The 26,572-nt window shown below is 35.2% G+C and overlaps 1 pseudogene; it reads left to right on the forward strand.

Annotated features, from left to right (window-relative positions):
- Positions 1 to 15,128: 15,128 nt before the first annotated feature.
- LOC124108824 (sodium-dependent phosphate transport protein 2B-like) lies at positions 15,129 to 26,037 on the forward strand (annotated as a pseudogene).
- Positions 26,038 to 26,572: the final 535 nt, after the last annotated feature.

The raw sequence follows: 26,572 nt of genomic DNA on the forward strand, positions 1-26,572 counted from the left end.
AAAATTTAAGATGATGAGCTCATTGGATGTACACTGATTGTACATGAGTCAAGATTATATTTCATTTTTCAAGCATGTTGTGCTTGCCCATACTGATTACCCTAGTAGTTTCTTAGTTTTTGACTCTTCAGTGCTAAAGATCAAACTCAAATACATAAAAATAAAAGTATAATATAAGACAATTCAGGCCTTGAAAACTCTAACATTAGTCATGCAAATTTTAAAAATTAATATTTTTAATTGAACAGGTATTTCTATTTCCATCATTAGAAATAAAATGCTTTGTATGAAATGCTATGTTGAACTTCTGAGATGAAAATGAAAATAAATACAGAATTATAGCTTTTAAAATATTTATTGATTTCAATGCATCACTAAGGTTTGAAAAAAAATCACTAAAACAATTTTTAGGTATTGATATTTATATTAAGAGATGATTTAAGGGATTTGCAGGTAAGATAGTTTACCTTAGAGTTAGATGATAACTGTGTACATTAGCTCTTAAAACAGAGACTATTTTAACACCTAACAACACCTGAAAAATTATACAGCTTTTCCAATAACTATTAGAAAAGTGTACTTTCAGAATTTTCCTTGTTGAAAAATGCTATGCTCTTACCCATGACTTGTTCCGGAATCTCCCATAGAGAATAGGATTAAATTTTACTTACTAATGATATAATGGAATAGAATGTGTCTAAAAAGATTTGAAGTTCAATCACTGATTCTGTTCTTTCCTCCAAGTGTATTTTGAGCAACTACTCTGTACCAGGTGCTGTTTTAGGCATTAAGCATAGTGCAATAAGCACTATTTATTTAAAAATGCCAATCAAAAATGTTAGGGTCTGTAAACAAGTCAGGATGGCACCTGGCAGTTTGCCAGAGGGAGTGGTTTGTGAAGTAATGCCAGGAAGCCATTAAGTGTGGAGATTCCTTATTGGTTGACTGCTGTATCTAGTTTATGTTAATTAAGATAAGTTGTGTGTAATGTATATATACCCCTCCTGTCCTACAATAAACGGCTCCCACTCCTGCTGTATCAATGTACACAAGTTGCTCGTCACCCCCCGGTTATTTTGCTGCAGCCGGACTCAAATTTGCTGCAGCGGCACAAATATACACTGAGATTTCATCTCACTCCAATAGGAATGACAGTTATCAAGAATACACATAATATTAAATGCAGATATGGGTATGGGCAAAAGGATACACTCATATTGTTGTGGGATTCATGCACAGAGAGGCAGAACACCCAGAAATTCAACAGAAAGCAGTGTTTATTTTGTGCCAGCACAGACAGAGGGTTATGTTATCCAAAGGTTGAGCCCGGGAGCAGGGAGGAGCATTATTATATACCTTACATACCTCTTGTAATTCTTTGTCTCCAATATAAGGTAATATATATTTTGATTGTATATTCTTATGCTATGAGTTGCAACAGAGTTGCAATAGTATCACCCATAACTGAGTTACAGGAGTCGCAACAGATATATGGCAGAGTTGGCATGTACACTAAGTGACATATTGCATTTTATTTGCTCTGAGAGAGTTACTACCACAATATATTGTCAGTAAAAATTAATACATCCACTCTGGAAACAACAATGAAGATTTATGAAAAAAAAACTATAAATGAACCATCATATGACCCAGCTATCTCATTTCTTGGTATTTATATAAAAGAACTAAAATCAGCATACTATAGTGATATCATCATATAAATGTTCATAGCACCATAACTCACAATAGCCATGTTATACAACCACCCCTGGTGCCTAGCAACAGATGAATGGACCAAGAATATGTATCACATATACACAAGGGAGTTTTAGCTATATAGAAGAATGAAATTATACCATTTTCCAGTAATGAATGGAAATGAGGATCATGCTAAATAAAATAAACTAGACTCATAAAGATTATTTGTATATTTATTCATTCAGTGAAAAAATATTTTATTCACTGAAAAATTATTCAGTGGATATGGTGTGCTGAGTAGACCCTATCCTCTCAGGATATGGCAGGAATCAAAGCAAATAAAATCCTGCACCCATCCAACCTGCCTTTAGAATTCAGTAGAGACCAGCACAAGTGACTCAGCTATGCTTTCCAAATCTGCTCTACTTGGTAGCTAAAAACAAATAAACCAACCTCTTAGGATAAGGAAAATAAATTCTTCAAGTCAGGATCTTACATAGTTCCCACACCCTCCAATAATCAGCAGATCATGTCTTTTCCTTTGTGGCTATATCTCTGATCATTAGTTATTAGAATGAAATTTTTAGGGACCATGTAATGTCATGGAAAATTCATATACTTCAAGATAGAGATTACACGAATCCTTATCTTGGTGAAAATAGCAGAACAGATTCTGGCCAATGTGGCAAAGTACAAACTTGTTGGAAAAATTAGAGACTCACAGTTGATAGGGTTGAAAAATTGAGCTGAGAAGCAGATTCTATCAGCAGAGCACTAGAGGTCTAAAGAGGAAGGAGTAAAACAATTATTTTATTGAATGATCAACCTTGTCTGCATGCCAACGTTGCCAAGAATGATGCTCAGATTTAACTTCTTTTAATTTTGAGACAGAGCATCTAATTAACTGAGATTATTCAAATGTCTTCCTCTGGCTTCTAGGACTCAGAGAATCAGAATCTATTTCCTTTGGGTTTTGCATTGGAAGATAGACAACTTGATTTGCTCTTCCATCAAAACCACACACAAGAAGTGATGATTTCTCAAAAGGAAGTAGGGACGAAGTTAGGACTGTCGCCTGGAAGGGGGTCTGACTAAAGAAACAAAACATACATAGAGGGCAGGTTTATATTTGACTGCAATTTGTTACTGAAGTCCCACAACTAAAATTCATTACATTTCATTAATCCATCTAATTTAAGCTATAGAAAAGTCAGCAAAAGTCACAGGGTGAGAATACATATTTCTTACCAGACTGAATCATGTAGAGCAAAGAGGGACTGAATTTTCAAGAGTGAATTTCTTTTGAGTCTCAGAAATGCTATCCAAACATCCTCAACCAAGAAAAAGTTGGGTTAACTTTGCCCAAACATAATCTTCTATTTATGTAACTCCTTTTTGGGAAATTGAATGTGATCACTTCTAACGGAAATACAAAAAAGGGGAAATAAATGTACTTGAGTTACATATATAATTGTCCTCTTTCAAAGAAAACTAAGATGGGTGGTGAAAGAAAGAAGAGCTGAAAGATATTTCATTTCCTTAAATATTTTTAGCTGATACTCCTTAGGTTTTGCCTTAAGCATATGTCTCTAGCAGAAACCAAGTAAGTATGTATGTTTCCTGAGTTAATGCAGAGTTGTAAAGGGGCTCATAAAGGCTGTAAAAAATGTGCTGGCTGCAGGAGAAAGGAAAACACTAAATAAAATTTATCATAAGAGATTAAGATAATGTTCACTAACTTATCTAGTGCCAAAAAATTAGACTTTATTTTAATAATAACACTAAGTAAATACCATTGATTACATAGTTTAAAAATCGAGCCAAGGCAAATGTAATATCATATCCTAGGATTAAAAATTCATGTTAAATGGCATGATTTTAAAAGTCACAAGTTGATAGATTGTTTTGACTTCATGAATTTCATTAGTTCCCAAGCTAATCAGTTATATCAGTTGTTTCAATATAGACATTCACTTTGGCCATTATCTGATGAATCATTATCAATGGAGCTAAAAACTGAAATTTTTTTCTACTATATATTTAAATATACATATAGGAAATAAACCGATCCCCCATTTAAAAATAGTTATCTATAATCAATATCAATGTAAATCTACACATACTATGGAGACTAGGTATAGAAATTACTGTATGTTAACTTTAATTTTTAATATTATATTTTTAAATTTAAATCCTAAATTGACCCATTCTCTATTTGTGGCTTATTCAAATATATATATATATATATATATATATATATATATATATATATATATATATATATACACACACACACACACACACACACACACACACATACACACACACACAACATGCTATTTAGCTAATTTCTCCTGGATAGTGATATCTTGCTCTAAATTAGTCTTAAAAATTCTTAGTTTCACCTCAGGCTCCAAAAAAGTGAAGGACACTCCATAGAGGATATCTTAACTACTTAATCTTCTCCTTTGATTTCAGTTACTCAAGGGTATCCGATCCTTGCTTTTCAGTAAATTTTCTACTTTACCCCAGGATTGTCACAAATAGCAGTAATCAGAAAGGATTCATGTACTTATCAGTATCAGGAGAAAGATTAATATGAGCACAACTAGTCTGTGACCAATCCAATTTCAATTGAATTGTACAATATAAAGGCATCATTTGTTTCCTGTGTCTGTGCCTTTTATGGAGGGGAAAATGGTGGAAAAAGGGGAAATTTTAAATCTTTTTTTTTTCACTTGTGCATTGAAATGAGATTAATCTTTGCAACTACATTAACATTTTCTTTCCAACTGTAGTAGTAGTGTCAGAAGAGGGCACAATGAATGCACATGAGATAACTTCCATCTTTTCCAAACCAAAAGCAATCAATTCTATAGCCAACTATCCTCACACAGCTCCAACATGTGTTTGTCCCTCTAGTATCCTTAAATAATAAAAATGAAAAAATATTCTAATATTAATGCATACAACTGGGATGATTTCAAAATTTAAAATTTGTTTTTGACATATTTGTTTTCCTAATTATATTCGGTTAAGTGAATAAAAAAAATCTGCTTACATAACAAGTCACCTTATTTACTGCAAATATTACTGCACTATAGGAATTTGGCATATTATTATAATTAATAAACATCTAAATTAATCCGAAGAGTTTGGAGTAATTGATCAAAAACTGCTCAGTGTAGCTCATGTAAAATGCATACACACAATTAGGAATTAATGTCTTTATGGAAAAAATATCATTTTTAAATTTTCATCATTTCCAATATCTGTGGAAGTAAAGGTCTGTCAGATCTCCAAGAGATGAGATGAGATCTTGGTAATTTCTTTATCTCCATTTCTTCTTAGTACTGAGCAGTTGCATACTTCATCATTTCAAAATGTGAATTTTTAATAATTTATCATCTCTAAAGTTAGAGAACATTTTGTAATCATTGACACATGATTGTTTAAGTCATACTTTTTATCTTCATAATGGATCATACATATTGGTACATCTTACATCTTATAATCAATAGTGTTTGGTTGTTTTGTTTTGTTTTGTACCAGGTATTAAACCCAGAGGTGTTTAACGACTGACACTGAGCAATATCCACAGCTGTTTTTTTTTTTTTTAATTTTTTATTTTGAGACAGAATCTTGCTAAGTTACTTAGTAACTTGTAAGTTTCTGAGACTGGCTTTGAATTTGAGATACTCCTGCATCAGCCTCTGGAGCTTCAGGGATTGCAGGTATGCACGACCACACCCAGATCAATGGTGCTTTTGATTCAATTGAACATTGGAAAAAAGCATTATTCACATTGATAAGCAACATAGTATAATGGAAAAATAGAAACTTCTAGGATCATGCCTAGATGTTTTTCAAAATATGAATTGAAACAATAGAATTGGTAGAAAAAGTTTGACTTGAGGCCAAAAGTAGGTGGCATTTTTCTTAAGTTTAAAAAAATCAGTCGTATTCAAATAATCAAATTTGTATGTATTCAAGATGTACAACAGGATGTATGATATACTTACAAAATGTGAAGTGATTCTCACATTTGAGCTAATTAACTATTGGGTGACTTTTATAGATGGGACAAGTTCTATAAAATGAGATAGGATAGATTCAAGGACAAAATAGAAATTTTGCTGATGGGTGAAATGAACACATACTCCTCAGATATGGAGAAGATGCTTGAGAATTGAAGAAGCATAGATTTCAACAGGGAGGGCCAGGATTGATTGGGAAACAGAACTCATAACCTTTTTGTTATTAGTAAATTGAAACAACCATCAACTGAGAGCCAAACCAGCTCTAGGCATAAAGCTGGGAAAGACTATTTAATAATATTGTGCTCCTGCTACTCAAAAATTGAGATTCTCAAAAAAATTTTCTGTCAGCCCTAGTGTGACCATTCTAAAGAAGAGGTGTGACAGTCCTCTTGGTGAGAGGTTGAAGAGATCTTCCAGGGGATTTATGTTCATGACCTGGATCATTTCCTTTAGTCCATTTCATGTCCCGTTCAACAAAACAAAGATCCTGAGATTGGGAGTGAGTTTGGAACAAAATATTGGTCTGAGAATATTTCTAAATGTGTCTGCAATTCACCTCATTGAATTATGCCTCTACAAAGGAATGATGACCAGCAAGATGCAATAGAAATGGGAAATATAGTTTGTACATTAGAAAAAGTTTATAAGAAAAAGTAAAAGGAGAAAGATCATTTGATTTAAAGTTAAATGACAACTTAGACTGTCCCATTGGGGATTCTACAGATGAATCCAGGTGAGATTAGAGAAAAGATGATAAGATTTAAATTCTGTCCAAATATGTAATTCTAAACTATTAGTGTTTAAATTCTTATGTACTATAGTATATTGTTTTTGTCTTATCAGATTTATCATGTAATAAATTATGTATTTTTATTTCACATAGCAGTATTTTCTGTATTAGTTTGTTTTCATATCACTCCTTAGAAGGAAACTTAAAATCATGGAATGTGAAAGCATTCTGATGCTGGCATTCTTGGTTTTGGATGCAGTATTCTGGCATATATTCTTAATGACCTGTGGTTTTTACCACTTTCCATTTTGACTCCTAATATTCATGCTCAAAGTCCAAATAAACAGCAGCTTTTCCATTGATTACAGCTTTTATTTATGTGGATCTATACACATTGTTCACCTATTCCTCTATGTGGTTCTATCAGAATTCATTAGGAACCATCAGCTCTCCACTTCAATTCTGATGCCCAGAAATCATTGATTTTCTAAAAATGGCAATAATAATTTGAGATCTCACAGTAACCCATGCATATAATATAAATTCCATTAACAATTTTATATATCCATTTAAGACAAATGGAAGCAATATTTTGACTGTGTTGGACATTGTGTGAATTGAATATTTTTCTTGTTTGTTTTCCCTAATCCACTGGTAAATTTACTTAAAATGGTCAATTCAGCTCTATAATTATGCAAAACTAATGGATTTCTTGGACTAAGTTATTAGATAATTCTATTTAATAATTTTATTTTGCTTGCTAGCAATGAAAGCTGACTCCCTCCCTTAGCTCAAACAAAAGAGGAATCTTAGTGGAAAGACAGTGAAATCCTTTACATCATCAAAGGAACAATTGAGCTAATAAAACCAAGAAAAGGATTGAACCAAGGCAGCTTGAAATTCTTTTTGATCCATTCTCTTAACTAGATCAGAATTAAGCAAACTTTCTTTTTTTTTTTCCCACAAAGAGCCATACAGTGTACAATTAGAGCTTTGTGAATGGTCTGGTCTGTGCCATGCTATTGTTCTTTTCTATTGCAGTGTGATACAACCTGTGCACTGAGTCAAAGGAGCATGACCATGCTCCAATAACATTCTACGTACACTGAAATGTAAATATGTTAAAATTTTTGTGTGCTACAGAATTTGTTATTCTTTAGATTTTTTTTCATTAACCTCTTAAAAATGCAAATTTTTTTCTTTCCTGCAAATCACAATCACACAAAACAGTCAGCAGGCTGGATTGGACTGATTTGACCCCAAGCCTTCATCTGAATATTTTTTCACTGCTCAGTTTTTCTAAGAACTCTCAGGGACATTCAATCTCCCTATACAAAGTTTAAAATTCTGAGGAAGATAATCTTATTGTTTTATTTTTAGTTGATTTTCAGCTCCTCAATCAACTGCTCTCTGCCAGGAGGATAGGATTGCCTTAGGCAGAAATGGTGTCTGGAAACTTATCCTTGTACTATGTGCAGTTACTAGAAAAAATGAGGCAGCATATTGTTATGAGCTAAGAAGACCCATAAACAAAAACCTACTATGATAATATTATGTTTTTTTTTTTTATAAATAAGTAAATGTACATAGCAGGTAGGAACTTTGCTATTCAGTGCAACCACATTTGAACTTTTTTTACTCTTTTTCTCTCTGTTTTTTTTTTTTTTTTTTTTGAGGAAAGAATGGGACTCTAAGGCCTCCAAATATCAGTGCAATTTGTTTTGACCTGTTCAAAGTTCCATGAAATCTTATCTGAAAAAGTTTCAGAGGCTGAAAAGGTTGTCTCTATAGATTCCCTGTCTTACAGAAGTTTTCATCTACAAGCCACATTTTTCTCCTTCTTTTTCTTAAGAACTCCTGTTTGGCATTCATAACCCACACAGGGTTAATTCAACATGTCTCCGTGCTTTTTAAATGCTCTACTTTAAACATCTGTTAATCCTTATTATAGATTTATCACAGCTATCTACTTTTTCATTCAAACATTGAAATACCGCTATGCATTGGGCTTTTATTGTTTGTTTCTTCCTTGTTCTTTTCCATGCACGTCGTGCCATCTGTATATCCTCATCCCTCTATCTTAATCTAAGTTATACACCCCATAAATCATTACTGATAACAGTTTGGATTTGAACTATGCTTGAAATATGTTATTTTTCTCTTACTGCATGTTTCAAGCTCAATATACCATTAGGTTAATTATCTTATTTTTATAGCCTATAGTTCTAGACATAATTCTAAAACTACCTCCAAGATTCTACCTCTTGAAATATACATTATCAATATTATCTCCTTCTTATGAGTGTGGGAGGGCATGTGAATATGATGGGCTATCACACTCATGATTGTGTTATATTAAAAAATGAATTTGGAGATGTACCTAAGATCCATGATTAGATGACTCTAACATAATCAAATTGGTGATATTGCCACCAATGGGCTTAGCCTAAGTAGGTGTCTTTTAAAAGAAAATGAAACTTCAAAGAAATGCTCTTGAGATGGACTTGAAGTTGACACAAATTGCCATGATTCCTGGCTTATAGATAGGACTTTTTGGGAGAAATTAGATGGAGAAAAACTGTGCCCCAAAGAATAACTTAAAGAATCATATACAGGAGCTTTGCCCACACCTGCTTTAGAATTATTTAAATTATGAGGAAACTTTAGATTTTGAACTGATATTTAGATATTTTGGATATTAAGTTTAAAGGTATGAAAAGATTTAGCTTAGATTATGGAATTTGAGTAAAAACTGTGATAGAATGAAACTCAGACATTTGGAAAGAGTGAATTAATATATATTCTTCACATACTCAAGCAGGGAAGTAAACTATATATGCATGTAGTAGATTTTACTTCCCTTGAGTATGGACAGAATTCATTAATATGATAAAGTATCATTCTCACAATAAGGACACCTTACAGGGCAAAGATAAAGACATTTTCTCATGTCATTAATCAGTTAGCTTTGAGGGATTTGAAGGAGATTATCCTTATTGGAATTGAACTGGGAAGGTGAGTTTTAGAAAGAGGAACTCTCTTCCTTGCCTGAAGGTAAAAAGTGAGGAAACACCAGTGTAAAGAAAGAAAAAGGAGACAGAAGCTATGTGCATAGGCAAAGTGGCAGAATAGAAGGTTGGCAGGATGGCAGAAAGGCTCCTTGTCCAAGCTGTTAGCTTTATTTATATCAATAGGTTACATTAGGTCACTGGCATCAGTAGTAAATTATTATTCATTGTATCATTAGGCAGGTTACAGAGTTAGCAACTTTATGCAGCTTATTCCTCAATTGTATATAATAGTTGCTATGTGCAATGTTAGGAGTTTTGTGTAGCTCTCAAGAAAGTCCATTGTTTAAAGTTACTCTCATATGGACAGGTTCAAGTTCAGGGGGCTTGGGTGAAACATTGTGGTTGTCTAACAAGAGAGTTCCTTTATTCCCAGGAACTGAGTGCTTGTGATCAATGTTGAGATGATAAGACTCTAACACAAACCCTCCTCATGAAGAGCATTGCCATAGCAGCTAGGCACTGCACATATATTAGTTATCCTACTAGTTCCTAGGAAAACTGCAAATTATTCCAACCATGGGAAACAGGGCACCTGTTACTCCAGGGGACTTCACTCACCAGAGAAATGCTGTGCTGTGTATTTCCACAGTCAGAACCCTTACATACCATACTGTGAACTACCTATGGGAAGGGGCATTTGGTTAGTATCAGAGGTATGGCTCATTAAAAGAAAGTGGTCCCTAGATGACGGGAATCAAAAGGAGTGTCAGACCTGCAGGAGCAAAGAATTGCATTCTACTAATAAGCATTTGAGCTTGGAAATGGACCCTGATCACTAAAAGCAACAAAGACCAGGTTACCACCTTGACTTCAATCTAGTAGGGTCTGAACAGAAGATCTAGCGAACCTGTACCTCAACCTCTGATCTACAGAAACTGTGAGATAATAAATGGGTGTTGTATTAAACATATTAGTTTGTGATAATGTTTAATACAGTAAGAGAAAGACTAATACATCTGTGTTTTTATCATCAGTATGAATTACCTGAAGTTAGCTTGGTATGATGAACTATAACTTATAATCTATATCTGAGTGGAAATCTTTCCAAAAAAATTTAGTTCATATTTGTATAACTCTTCACTAGTAATTTAAATCTGTTGTTTCTCTTAGTGGAAAGCTCAAGTATTTCTATATTTATTGTCTATTCTTTGTTTCTATCCTTGTGCTGAAATTAGTACTATTTTTATTTATTTTTCTGTCAATTTTTTCTTCACAATTTGATAAATGTTTATGCTTGCTTTACTGGTAATCCTCCTCCCTAAAAAGAATTATTAAAACGTTTATCTGTATTTTAGAAAATGAGGCTATTTTATGTCCTGTTGTATAGAGTAACTAACTACATTTCCTCAGCAGGAAAAAGATCCAGAAACATGAGCAATTTCGATTTCATTATGTACTTGGCTTCTATTAGTTGTCTTTAGTATCTTGAATTCACACTATGCATAAGTTCATTTTACCAACTATTCCTTTAGCCAAGAGTCAGGAACTAATATTCACAAGTTCTCATTATTTTAGAAATTATTTTATACAAAAACCTAATTTAAATACTTAAAAGAACATTAAATAATAAATTAATCACAAAAATAAATAGATGAAGTAGGAAAAATTATAGTTATAATTCATTCTTTCATAAATTTTAGGTAAAACTCATCCTAAAATTTTAGAAAATAATTTAAAGATTTTGATGTCATTTTTTAAAGCATTGTACATAATTTCCAGAGAACATATAATTTCAATTACCTTAAAATCAATAATGGGTATTAAAATAGTCAAAAGACAGAAATGTGAATAAAAATTATGGATTCAAAATTTCAATTTCTACCTGAAAATAGAAGGGAGAGAATATTGTGTTTTGTTTGTTTTCTATTTGTAAGATGGCTAAGAGAATGCAAATAGCTCAGAGGATTTTCTGCCCCTCACGTTGGAATTTGGTGTGGTTGGAGCCATATAAAGGAGAGTTTTAAGGTATAGAATTTTTCCCATGTCCAAGAAGGTCAATAGTGAGCTTTGTCAATAATGGCATCCTTGCTTTCCAAAGCAGTCTGACAGTTGTCTCTTTCTTCCCTCGTGTGCTATGATTTTATGTCAATTTACATTCACTTTTACTTTGGTCCTGGATATTAAACCCCATTTTATATCACAGCACTTTGGAGCTGCAAACACACTCTTTTATACTCCTCACCATATCCACATTTTCCTTTCAATCTTTCCCAGGTTTCACAAACACAGTTTGATACATAGAGAAAAGTCTGATTAAATAAATGGGAGCTTAGGAAGAATTTCAAATAATGAAAAAATACCAGAACCCAATTCTAAGACTTTTCCTTTGTCTTAGGTTAGATTTCCTTGCAAAGTTACTACTACTTTGTTTCTGAAGGTAAATTTCCATATCCTTGACCTATTTTTTAATATTCTGTATCCAGTCATAATCTACGTAATTTATTTATTAATCCAGTAATGAGTTTGGCTGACATTATATAAAAATAAAATAAAATAAATTATTTCCGGATCATTCTCCAAAGCTTTCAAACTATCACAACAAAAAATAACCCCCCCAAAAAATCAAGGTTTTTTTCCTCAAGCATCAAAGCCATCTATCATCAAACATCATCTATCTCTGAAAGAATTCTATCTAGTCCCTGAACTTAGAATATTAAAACATCAGTTATTTATTATGACCAGTGTATTTCTTGTCATTCTCTTAAGCTGCCAGTGTCACTGGACACTCTGTTATTCTTACTGCTGCTGTCACTAGTACTACTACCACTGCTATACCTACTATGACCTTTGTGATTACTCTGAATAGGTAGAATGACATTATTATGACTGATTTCATATTTAAACTAAGGATTTTATTGCTCTATTCTTATAAATTCATTATTAACATCTGTATTAGGTAGCTTCTAGAATGGTTCCCAATGTCTCCTGTGTTCTGGCATTACAGCTTCATGTCACTCTCTCCCCTAATGTTTGGGCTAGATTATTGACTCACTTTGATCAAACCAAATGGGACAAAAGAGAACCACCATCACTTCCAAGTTTCAGTTACCAAAAGACTGGCTCCTGTCTTACTGCTCCTCCCTTACCTCTTATTTGCTGGTACTCATGGAAGACAGATGTCATGTTTTAAGATGTGCTGTCCCCAACCAGCATGGGCAGCTAAACTAAAGGCTGCTTGAGTTAATTTCCTAAAGTATCAAATAAAACATGACACACAATTTACCTGTAATTTAAGCCCCATTATGGCTCCTCTCTCCTTGACCTCCCTCTCCCCAAATGGGAGAGCGAGGAATATCACAAGAGGCTGGAGAGAGTTGGGAGACTTTCATTCTTTAGAAATTTCCATCCATTAAAGATCAAGAGGAGCAGGGTTACAAGGACAGGCAAGGTAACTGGACCCCAGGGGCTGTAGGAAGGCACTCCCAGGCATGAAGACACACTTGGAAATATTGTTTTACGACTTTCAAGATCAGGGCCACTATCTATGGCCACTTTGATATGGCCAGATCACTGGAAGTGACTGACAGAACATCACCAATCAGGAAAGGAAAATGCTCGTCACAGGACATGGCAGCCTCCCACAGAGATGACCATCTTTACATAAGCACAAAAGCAAAGATAGAAGACCTCATACCAACAGCCCACAAGAACCAAATCCTAACAGGAACCATGTGAGCGAACTTGGATGCACCTGCTCCCTGAATTGAGCTGGAGTTGGTGATTATCATAGCTTACATTAATTGCAGCCTTGGGAGAGTTTTTTGAGCTGGACTACTCAAGTAGCATATTTGTTTTTGAAGCTCTGACGCTCAGTTGTGTTGATGTGCTATGTTTGGGGGGGTTATTTTGTTTACATGACAAAAGAAAACTAATAGAGCACTTTCTATAATTGAGTTTACTGCCTCTTTTATGGTTCTGTAGCTCCCTAGGTATCCCATCTTTGGTACTCTTCAGATGATTTAGGGATTGCTTGTTTATTTCTCTGCCTGACTTAATAGACAGTAAGCAGAATAGGATCTGCCCCTTTCTGGTCACTGCCCCTCCTTTGGTCAGCATTGGGCAACATTCTCTCATTGTTCTCTTCTTAGTGTATTACAGAGGATACCTATAAGTTAACAGCACACAACAAATATTGGGAAAAAAAATGAAGTCCCATAGGGCATATCAGCTATTATGACAGTACTTTTCGACTCAGAAATAGTACAGTGTACAAACAGAAAGATTTTCTATTGTTACATATTTTGAAGATTAAGGAAAAAGATGGTAAAGAGAATGTCTCTCAGAGAAGAGACTGAGAAAAATTCAGTCAGGAAAAAAAAGAGAGAGTGTCTAATTTATTAATTCTCTAAAGAAAAAAGTGAGAAAAGCAAGTTAAACCATATGAATTTTACTAATATTAAGATTTCTGGAGTTTTTATTTGGGGGGGGGGTGGTTGTTTAAGACAACTACTCTTATAATGCTCTTGGATTTGAGTAAAGTACTTGTTGAACACCTGGCTTTTTATATCCCTGATATTCTGGTGGGATTCGGATTATTCTCTTCTCAGGGAGGCGAACCTTTAAGGACCTGTTGTTACTATCTTCATAATCACCTCATTTCCATCCTCTTTCATTCATTTACACATTAGATTTTAGAAGTGATTAATAGTGACAAAGAGGAGGAGGGGATCTTCAAGCAACTTGATTGCCACAGGGTGCATCCCCTTCTGCTTCCAGTAGAACTGGTCTCTGGTAGATTTCAGGAGATCCATCAGCTTATTCTTCTAATGAATACTGCCAAGAATTCTATGATTGTGTTGCTTGAGGCAGTGTTCACAGACATTTCTCATAATCTCCTACTTCTTCCTTAATTCCTGGACGTTTTCACTTCAGATTTTATTTCATTGCACAATTTAATACTTCTCTCTAGCACTACTCTACAATTTCTGCTAACTTCTGTGATAAGAATCACCTTGGCTATGTTCAAATCTGATATTACCAAATCTTTCTGTTAATATTCTGATTCTGCAAAATCTGTGTGTTTGACCAGTGTCCAAGGTGATACTCATCCGTGGGGTTATTTCAAAATCATAGGAAGACAACTTACATGAGACCAGTGGTAAATACTGGCTACAAATAACCATTTACCCTAAGTTATTTAATGGCTTTAATTTCACATATTTTACAACTATTACTGTACCTTTACCTAAAAATAATATTTTATTTTAATATTTTCTTACATAAAATTTAAAACATCTATGCTAAGAACACTTTGCACTTTGGAATATAGAACAATCAGACCTCTTTCCTATCCTTGAGAAGCTCATGTTCTGATAGTATAGTGAAACACAGGTTAAAAGGGAGATAAACCCTTCCAAAAAATAGAATTAGAAATACCAAGGCTCTCATGCCAGAGAATGAATTCCATACCACATGTAAACATGGTAATTAAATCACTCTTAAATTACCAGGCTAAAAGAAAACACATCAATTCATATGCTTCTGTCAATGGGAAATGGAGGAAACAGATATATGGAGGCAACTCAACACTACCAGGAATTAATTACTTAGCTTTTCTTAGAAGAGGAATATTAAATATTTATCAATGTAATGGATTGTACATTCATTGCTGATGATTTTGACTCTTACCCAGAACAACAGGTAAGACAGGAGAGGGGATAGTTGTTTGGAGAAGTGGAAGAAAAGGAAAATCAATACTGTGCTGTGGGATTTATTTAAAAGGTGCTAAAAACTGCTGTGTCTGTGACTCAGCAAGCAAGCACACTTATTACATGCTAATAAGCTTGTCAATAATGGAAGTCAATATGATCAGAGTCTTTATTTTCAAGTGTGTGACCTTGAACACTGAAAAGCATCTTTGACATCATCTTTAACCATACAATTTGCCACATGACATGTAACTATAATCATTACAAGATTGCCATATGTCACTGTCTCCATTTAAGACTTAGGGAGTATGGATTCTCTTTACCATTAATTGTGGGAGTCTGGCAGTACGACACCTGTTGACTGCTGGATACAGCTGTGCCCTTCACATGAGGTCCTTATCAAGAGGCTCCATTTCAGTACCTAATGAAGATTCAATGGTGACTCTCTACCAACAGTTTATGAAATCTAAATCTTGGAGTTGCACAGGTATAGCATTTCCATAGAGTACTTTGTAGAAAATGGATTGGAATCTGCTATGGTCTTACATCTCCTTGACAGTCAATTTTGTGCCTTATTCGCAAATGTAGCACTTTGTGTGAAGCAGTTTGCCATCGATGTTACAAATCCTAATGAAGTGCTTTACCTCCTGCCAGATTTCAGTGGGGAAGGCTTTCAAATGTATTTCCATTTATACATGCCTGTTTTTTTTGCCCTTAGTGCACAATGAAATCCTACTGAATAATGTGCTTTACTTTCCATTTCCTTTCTCTGGGATGTATGTTGAAAGACAGGAAGTAGATTGGTGTTATAAATGCAAAGAGAGGAAAGCAATTAAGTCATAAAAAATGGGTGTGATTTGCCTAACATAGATGTATTGTTATAAATAAGAGATGCATAGAAGTCTGTATGTAGACTTTGGGATTTCCTTCCCCATGCCACTGCTTCCAGTTTTCTATCAGTGGTGAGACAGCTGTGATTATATTTTTGTTTCTCCCAGTGGTTGCTAGATCTCCAAAACAGTACATTCTATCTTGCAGCTTCAGAGTTTTAGAGATCTTGTTCTGAATTTCTTTTCATTTTTAGCCCAGAGCCACCAAGAGCAATAAATTTCAGACACAAAGGGAAACTGTCACACATGACGACAATGAATGAAGATAAATATATGTCAAGTAAATAAAGAAAAGTCACAGAAAGAATTTAAAAATTTACTCTTGCTTTGCTTCAGACCACTCAATACCGGTTAATTATTATAGTTATAAAAGCAAGTCTGATTATATTGGGAGATGAGGTTTGGTAAATTGACAACAAAGCCTCTAACAATTGTATACTGGTTTCAATCTTCTAATATTATACAATTGAAAGACATGATATCTTGACTGAGCATGAACAAAGTGTTCACTTAAACCCTATATTGAGTTACTGGATTCAAAATTATTTTATCACCCAGTGCTAGGAAAGTTTAAAGCAATGCTATATTAATAAATTCCAGTATTTATAACTGATCTGTTTTACAACTACCAGTGTCATATGAAAACTTCTTGAGAGATGTATATTTAATTTCTTTGCCAGGAGTTAATCAAAGTGAAATTAAAAAATGCTAAATGTGGATTTCAAAGAAATTTGTTTAATATTTTATTCCTGATCTTTAATAATACTAATATGTAGTACTTCAATAATACTAATATTAGTCCTACAGTGTCATTCTGGGTCAGATGTCTGGCAAGTGCCTCCTAACTTCATTTCTTCTTCTCAATGGTGTTGTTAGACAGATGAAGAAACTAAGGCTCAGATAATGTAAGAAACATGCCCCTGGTCCCCGCTGTTGACCATCTAGTAAAGAAGTGTACTGGAATGTCAATCTAGACAGCTTGCTTCGTAACATCAGGTTTTTAAATTGCTATAATCAGCCACACATTTCCAGTTACCTCTAATCCTTGGTTAAGGATTCTGCAACCAAGGTGAGAGAGAAAAAGAAAACTAGAAGCTGGGAATAGAGCTTGCTCTATTACTACTACCTCCTTTCCCCAGCAATGACAAATCAGCAAGAAAAACTATTTTTAAGAGGTGTTGGACAAGCAACTCATTATAAGCCCCTGCCAACTTTACATTAAATTATCAGCAGGCACAAAAAAGTGTGAAAATACACAGCAGCATTTTAAAAATTAGATATGGTAGGCCATTTATTGCCATAACCTGTGAGAAATCTCAGCTATAGAAAAAGGAGTTGAACACATGTGAACTTCATATCATAGGATTATTCTAGTAAGGAGAGGAAATACATTCATATGTTGAAGGTGGTATGATTTCTTAATCATTCACTCAAGTTTCATTTTCCCTAGGCATTGTCAGCATAGTGTGTAGTCCTTTAAATTCCAAAGGCCTGGAATAATTTTTAAAAAGACTTTAAAAAGTATAAACTTCAAAGTACAAAATGTTAAAAAAACATGAAAAGTTTAAAAATACATTATTAAAATGTTTATAGAATATTATATATACAACTAATGACTTGCAATTTCACACACACACACACACACACGAAATGCATGAGCTGTATTTACATGGGTAGTAGGTGCCATAGAGGCCTGTACATTCCTGAAAATGTCCTTGCTTTGAATAAGCCTTTGCCAGATTTATAGCTCCGTTCTGTGCCTGCTCCAGTATGTCAATCCCATGAATCTTTCCTTCTGGTTTGATACAACTTGGTTTCCCAGGCCAAACGGGAATTGCAAAAGCAGAAACAAAGGTAGCCTTAATCAACCCCAAAATTGGCAGGAATGTTAAACTATTCTGATAAAGGGTTAGCATAGCATAAGTGTGCAGGTAACTGCTGGTTCTTACATTGTTCTCGGATTTAAAAAAAAAAAAAAATATATATATATATATATATATATATATATATATATATATATATATATATATATATATTTATCTCTTACTCTTGACCACATCTATATGTCTGGTATTTAGCATTGCATTTCTTTTTATTTGTTCTAATTAGTTGTACATGACAGTAGAATGCACTTTGATACATCATACATAGATGCAGTATAATTTCTCATTCTTCTGGTTGTACATGATGTAGAATCCCACTGGTCACATAATTATATATGTATATAGAGTAATAATGTCTGATTCATTCTACTATCCTTCCTACCTCCATACCCCCTCCCCTCACTTCACTCCGCTCTATCTAATCTAAAGTAACTGTATTCTTTCTGAACCTCCTCCCTGCATTGTGAATTAGCATCTGCATGTCAAAGAAAACCTTCAGCCTTTGATTTTGGAGTGTTGGCTTATTTCACTTAGCATATTCTCCAGGTACATTCATTTACTGAAAAATACCATAAATTCATTCTTATTTAAGGCTGAGTAATATATATATATATATATATATATATATATATGTATGTATATATATATATATATATATATGAATAGATAGATAGATATCTCCAATATATATGTATAACATTTTCTTTGTCCATTCATCAGTTGAAGGACCCCTAGGTTGGTTCCATAGTTTTGCTATTCTGAGTTGATATGCTATAGACATTGATGTTGCTGCATCACAAAGGATTTAAAATTAGCATTGTATTTCAACCATGTTCAACAGTCTAATTTAAGTTTTAGTAGCCAGTCCTTAGTAACATAGATTTGTCTGCAAAGCTGAGGTCTAACATGCCTCTTGAACTCCAGGTCCCAGAGTGTGTCCAAATTCATTGTCAGAACTAAGCTGCTCTTTCAATGGCCTTTCTACCACCACAATCGCTTTCTTCTTAAATAAACCCCCTTTTCTCCTCTAAATTCAGAACATTGTCTATGATATCTGTGCCATATCCATCCATGGATTCCTCTAAGTTTCAGCTATTGCTTCTCTGATCTCTGGAGATCCCTATATGTCCAATACATGGTGGAAGAAGATGGCCATCTTTGTCCATTTAGATTTCTGACCAGTCATATCTAAAGACATCCTTTGGGATAACATCAAATTTTAAGATTTCTTCCTGATATAACTTTTCATAGCTAAAAATGTATGCTTTATTGACACCTCCAAGAGTCAGGTAATCTAAACTCTTCTCTGTTTTGATACTTTTCTTCTGAAAATGATTTTTTACATCCTGTTTTGGAAACACAGCAGGCATTTTTTTTTATGAAGTGAGAGGTGTATTCTAATATCCCAGTAGTAAGATGAAAACAAATTTGAAGCACTCCTACCTAAAACATTTTTTGGCAGTATGGTAAAATAAAATAACTCAAAGTCTATTAAAGCTCTTCAGACTTGGAATTCTAGCACTACTTCAAGATCAATGATTAGTGACTTAAGAAAGAAGCAGTATTTTTAAACCCTTGGAGTAATGAATTACCACAACTGGGAAGGGTTTAGGGAATATTGTGATAAAGAAATTTTCAAAGACAACTTATTAGCTAATCAGAAGGATTAAAGCATGGGCTTTGGGTGAATAAGTTATTTCTCTTATCTTTTCTCAATTGGACTTCGCTACCCTTCTTCATTTCTCACATAATAGTTACCAGATAGTTTACCCTTTTTATTAGGGACTCCAAAGTGATTGATTGGCAGAAAGGGCTTCAAGTATGAGGTGTTTATTTTAGCAAAAATTTGCATAGACCTACATTCATAGAAAAATTGAATGCTTTATTGTTCATTTTTTATTGTCTTAGCATATCAATAAAAATGAATAACTAATAAAATGTGAGTAGAATGTCACAGAATGTGGATTGCTGTTCATCTAAGGTGCAAAAAAATGTACTTTCATAAAAATCCTGACTCGATGGTCTATTTTCTTCTGTGTCCTTTTTTCTTTTCCTTTCTTCTTCTTCTTTTTCTTAAATTTCTTTAAAGTACAAAATATTATTAGTGGGTATGAATGTCAGGAATGCTGGCCTCTGAAAAGAGAAAAATTTCTGAGTTTGCACAGGTGTAACAACTATGCCCTACATAAATACATCTACCCTCTTTAACATGTCTCTATGTTCCCCAGGAACTGGGTTAATCTATTGATTCATTTAATCCCATGTATGTATATTTTTTATAAACTCTTAAGACCACTGCAAAAACTTGCAAACATACTTATATTTATTTTCTAGGCAGCATTATTTTCAAAAATCAAAAAACAAATTTTTATAAGTAAGTCTACAGCCAATACACTTTCTTTCTACAAATTCTCTGACCAAATTTTAGATGGGTTCAGAAGAAATATGGGCAGATGATTTCATAAGATAAATAAAAAAACAAACAAGCAAATAAATAAATATGACCACAGCAAAATCTTCTTTAGAATTAACAAATCATTTGGCAACTTATGCATTGCACAAAAGGAAAGCAACATATATTATTTCTGTGTGATTAAAAGTTTTATTTTTGTTCTTTTGGAGATAAATCTTCAGGCCAAATCTTTCTTTATTAATAAAACAGACACCAAAGATCGGAAAGGAAAAAAGGATTTCAGGTGTACTAAAAATTTAGGAAACACCTTAAGAGAATTTTTATCTTAAAGAAAATTTTTGTTATAGTAACTTTTGAACCACATTTGCAAATATTGTGTCAATTGTATATCACTTTAAACTTTTACTTGACAAACTCCTAAAAAAGTTCCTAGGTGTTTGTAAGTCTAAGAACTACCTACAACAGAATCTGCCATTAGCCACATTTCAGAAACAAATCAGATAATTTGATATCTATACTGACAATTCTGAGCAAAATTATACCAATTTTTAATTATTTTTGAAATAATCAAATGTCATTTTCTCTTTCTGTTCTTTATTTTAGTTTATTTCCACTTTTTTTTTCATTACTTAGATTGACAGAAAATTCAGTGAATGACAAGCTAAAGGATCTCTTAGAAAAACCATTGTCAAGATCAGTTACCACAAGGAAGAAAACATATTTTTTATAATTGACTATAAATGACACCATGGAAAATGGTCTCAGTTTGTTTGATGTTTTGTAGCCATACATTTGGAGAAGAAACAGATTTCATTCTCTATTTGTTTCATTTCTCTTTTGAGCCTATTTGTTCTTAGCTCAGTGTGGAACTTAGTGAGATTCACAGTATCTATTAATTGAGAGAAGGACCAAAGCCATATTTTCTAATAAATGACTAAGCAAATGATATTTTAGATGTTAGCTTATTATAGAAGGAAGAAGAGAATTATACTAATTCTAATTTAGAGTCATATGTAAGATGAGAATTATACCAACAAGAGAGAATGGTACATTAATTAACTTAAAATGAATACTGGGGAAGAAGTTGGAGACAGTAGTGATGGTAGGGAAAAAATAGAAAAATATATGATGAGGTACAGGAGAAGAGATATCAGAGAAATTGGTCACAGTACAATAAAAAGAAGCTCGGGATCCTGCTGCTTTTAATTCAGATGTTCACAAGAAGAGGGTTATTCTCAGTGTCTAGGTGTTTTGTAAAAGAACAATTCCTATTGTGAAAAACACTAAGATATAATATAGTTTTTGGCCAGTGCAAATTCTAATACACACACACACACACACACACACACATGTGTGTGTGTATTTCATTGTAGCTAGTCACCATACCTTTATTTTATTTATCTTTATGTGGTGCTGAGGACCGAACCCAGGGCTTCACATGTGCTAGAGAAGCACTGTAGTAGTGAACCACAACCCCAGCCTGGCCAGTGCAAATTATGACATCCCCTTGTAAATGTATGAGTGAAATACAGTTTTATTTTGCCTATCAATACAAGAAACTTCATTATAGAGTGAATATTTCAGAACTTTGTTAACTTTAATTTGTGCAACTGAGAAAACAATGTGAACCGTTGAAGGAAAACTTTAAAGGAATAAGTTTAAAAGCAGATATGTTGAGAACCTAACTATGTTGATGTACAGATATATACCAAATATTTAGAAAGGAGTATGGAAGATGGAAACAAATTTGCAAGAAATTCAGTTCTACATTATATTTATAAGGAGAGCTGATCACTCTGTACATTTCTGTGCAACTCTCTAGCAATTTGTCATTATTTCAAAAGTTTTAAGAAAACAAGGTAGGCTGTTATTTTCTTTATATAAAACTTACCTTGAAGGTCAGAAACTTCCTCAATGACAGTGTATGCCAAGACAACACTACAACATATAACGGGAGAGTTCAAGCTACTGAATAGGTTGTGAAGAAAGAAGGCTTTAACTCATGCAAAGAAATTACAGGAAAGTCAGAAAAATGTCTATAAGACATGTAGACCAATAGTACCAAGTAGAAGACACAGAGACAAACCCACATAAACACAGTTATCTCATATTAGACAAAGAACCATATATACATTGGAGAAAAGATAGCCTCTTTAACAAATGGTGCTAGAAAAACTGGAAATCCATATGTAGCAAAATGAAGTTATACACCTATTTCTTACCCTGAACAAAAATCAGCTTAAAGTGGATCAAGGATCTAGGCATTAGAACAGAGACCTTGTGTCTACTAGAAGAAAACTTAGGCCCAACTCTCCATCATGTCAGCTTAGGAACTGAACTCCTCAACAAGATACCTAAAGTTCAAGAAGTAAAATCAACAATCAACAACTGTGGTGGTATCAAACAAAAAATCATCTTTGCAGCAAAAGAAACAATTAAAAACATGAAGAGAAAGCCTACAGAATGGGAAAAAATTGTTGCTACCTGCATCTCAAATAGAGTATTAATCTCCAAAATATATAAATAACTCAAAAAAGTTAACACCACAGCAAAACAAAATTCTAGATAGGGAAGAGGGGTGTGAGGGAAAGGGAGGAGGCAGGGGATTAGCAAGGATGGTGGAATGTGATGGACATCATTATCCAAAATACATGTATGATGACATGAATTGGGTGTCAACCTACTTTATATACAAAGATATGAAAAACTGTGGTATATATGTGTAATAAGAATTATAATGTAAAAAAAACAGAGTACATATAAAAAGACATGAATTGGCGTGAACATACTTTATATACAAAGACATGAAAAATTGTGCTCCATATGTATAATAAGAATTGTAATGCATTCTGCTGTGATGTATTTTAAAAAATAAAATCAATTTAATAAAAAAACAAAACAAGAAAACAACAAACAAACAAACAAAAAAGAGAATAAAATCATGGCATTTGCAGGTAAATGAATGGCATTGGAGAAAATAATGCTAAGTGAAGTTAGTCCCCAAAAAACAAATGCCAAATATTATCTCTGATATAAGGTGACTGACCCATAATGGGGTAGGGAGGGGAGCATGGGAGGAATAGATGAACTCTAGATAGGGCAGAGGGGTGGGAGGGGAAGGGAGGGTGCAAGGGGTTAGCAATGATGGTGGAATGTGATAGACATCATAATCCAAAGCACACATATGAAGACATGAATTAGTGTGAACATACTTTATATACAAACAGAGATATGAAAAAATGCTCTATATGTGTAATAAGAATTGTAATGAGTTCCACTGTCATGTATTAAAAAAATGAAATCAATAAACAAAACAAAAGAAAAAAAACAAACAAAAACAAAAACAAATAACCCTGGACAACAGTACTTTCCAGCTGTTCCTGACTACTTTCCTCTGGAGTGATTCCTTCCCAGACCATAGCTTATCGGCCTGAGTTGGAAAATGACTAGTGTAACCTCAATAAATACATCAAAGGTGCCACAAGTCATGAGTACACACCAACCAAAGATAAGGAAGTCAACAAAAATGACATCAGAGTTCCTGCACCCAAGATTGAACTTCTGCCCTACTACTCCACTGTGACATTGATAGAGAAGACCACCCAAGTGGAAGACCCCTGGGAGTGGCCTTCACTCCAGGATACTATAATCAAGTGGTTAGAGAGAGGCACCAAATGGAAAATCCCCTGTGTCTTCCAAGAAATTGGGAAATTCACTCTGCTCTTGGGATTCTTCTATTTGTTTGTGTGCTCCTTGGAGGTCCTCAGAGTGCCTTCTAGCTGGTTGGAAGAAAGATGGCCAGGCAATTCTTCAGAAACAATTCCATCATGTCCAACCCTGTGGTGGAACTGGTAATCCGGGTGCTGGCTGCAGCATCATGTCAGCATATCACTGTCAGGATAGTAGCCTCCTCACTGTTGACTGTGTGGGCTGCCATTCTTATTGTCATGGGGATCAACATTGGGATCTCCATCACCAATACCATCAAGGCAGTCATGCCTGTAGGATTCCAGAGTGAGTTCAGAAGGGCTTTCACAAGCCACCATCTATGACTCCTTCAATTTGCTGTCTATACTGGTGATTTTGCACCTAGAGGCTGTCACCCACTACCTAAAGATTTTGACCAACTTGGTGGTGGACACCTTACACTTATGAAATGGAGAAGATCCCCAGCACTTCTCAAAGTCTTCCCAGATACTTACACTAAGCTCATTGTTCAGCTGGACTAAACCTCATCCAGCAAATTGAATGAATGGTAAACTAGCCAAAAACAAGAATCTGATCAAGATTTGGTGCAAAACTTTTAAAAACAGGATTCAGATGAATGTCTCTGTCCTCTGGGCTGATAACTGCACTTCCCCTTTCCTTTGTTGGAGGGATGACATCTATACCTGGACCATCAAAAATGGGACCTACAAAGAAAACACTGCCAACACATCTTTGTGAATTTCAACCTCCCATATCTTGCTGTGGGCCTCATCCTACTGGTTCTCTGTGGCTGCCTGATCATGAGTGTCAAGCTCCTGAGCTTCATGCTGAAGGGGCATATTGCAGTTGTCATCAAGAAAACCCTCAACACTGATTTCCCCCTTTCCCTTTGCCTGGGTAACAGGCTACCTGGCCATCCTCCTCGGGGCAGGCATGATCTTCATTATGCAGAGCAGCTCTGGATTCTTGTCTGTCTTGACCCCATTGATCAGTATTGGCGTGATAACTATTTAGAGGACTCTGGCCTCCACAATTGACCAACACAGCCATCCCTGGCCACCTTAGTCAGCCCAAACAACACTCTCAAGAGTTCCATCCAGATCACACTGTGACACTTTTTCTTCAGCATCAGCATGATCTTACTTTGGTACCCAATATAGTTCACCCACCTGCCAATCCAACTGGCCAAGGGGCTGGGCAACATCTCCACCAAATACTGCTGGTTTGCTGTGGTCTACCTGATTTTCTTCCTCTTCCTGACCCCGCTAATAGTCTATAGCCTCTCACTGGCTGGTTGGCTGGTTCTGGTGAGTGTGGGGATGCCCATCATACTCCTACTATGAGTGGTCTGCCTCTGGCTGCTACAGTCCCACTGCCTACTTGTACTGCCCATGAGGCTCCGCAATTGGAATTCCCTGTCCTTGTGGATGCATTCCCTGAAGCCTTGGGAACACCTCATCTCCCTGGCCATCAGCTGCCAACAGAGGTATTGCTGTTGATATTGAGGTGAGTGCTGCCAGGTGTGCTGCCAAATATGCAGGGCTGCAGCGAGTTCTGGATGACCTGGACTAGGATGGGCAGGGCATCCCCATCAAGGCCCCCAAGACCTTCGATAACACAGCCATGAGCAAAGAGGCCAGGATGAGTTTGAGGCCAAGCCAATGTCCCCAAGCGCTAAAGCCGTTTCCAATAGCATGGCCTTCTGGCGACTGCCCCGAGTTTGGGGAGGACCTCAGATCCTGCATGGTTCACCCTTCCTGCTTCTCCACACCTTCTACTGTCTCACAGGGATTTGTTCCCCAATGGGAAATAGTTGGCTTCAGTCCTAGCTCTCCTTCCCTTTACATAGGATGTAAGCTTGCAGAGCAGTTTCATGTCAGCCCCTGTGCCCTTGGTTCCCCCTCCCAGAAGGCACAGGGCAACACTGAAGGTCAAGTGGGAAATGGAGCTGACTAGACAGGTAATCACATCCACTCCTGCACACAGGTGCAATAGGATCTACTTTCAGATTGAACCCACTCTTCAGAAGGAAAAGGCCCCCAGGAGGGTTTATGGAAGGTTCGTGAAGGTACCTAAGTAACAGTGTGTATATACACATGTACAAAACTGTACTCAGTTGTGATAAAGCCCAGGTGCCTCTTTCTTAGCAAAGACTGACTTCCCTTGTCCCCACAGGCATCCCTACCCCAGAACAGCCCTATTGAGGGCAAATACCCATTGTTGGAGACTTGGATAAGACTATGGGTCATGGATTCCCATTTCTCAGTACTCCCCTACCCCCTGTCAGAAGTTCCTTACTTGGGCAGGTGTGGATGGTTCAAGCAGTTTACCTGCAGTGTCTTCATCCTCAAGTTTATAGGGAGCCACACCTGAGTTACAGAGAAAGGGTCAGGATACATTTGGCTCACTTAAAGAAAGCAGGGAGGGGAGACAGAGAGAGAGAGAGAGAGAGAGAGAGAGAGAGAGAGAGAGAGAGAGAGAGAGAGAGATT

This window comes from Marmota monax, unplaced genomic scaffold (assembly GCF_021218885.2).
Source record: "Marmota monax isolate L192 unplaced genomic scaffold, Marmota_monax_Labrador192_F-V1.1 WCK01_AAM20220418_F8-fsc00033, whole genome shotgun sequence".
Taxonomy (NCBI): Eukaryota; Metazoa; Chordata; class Mammalia; order Rodentia; family Sciuridae; genus Marmota; species Marmota monax.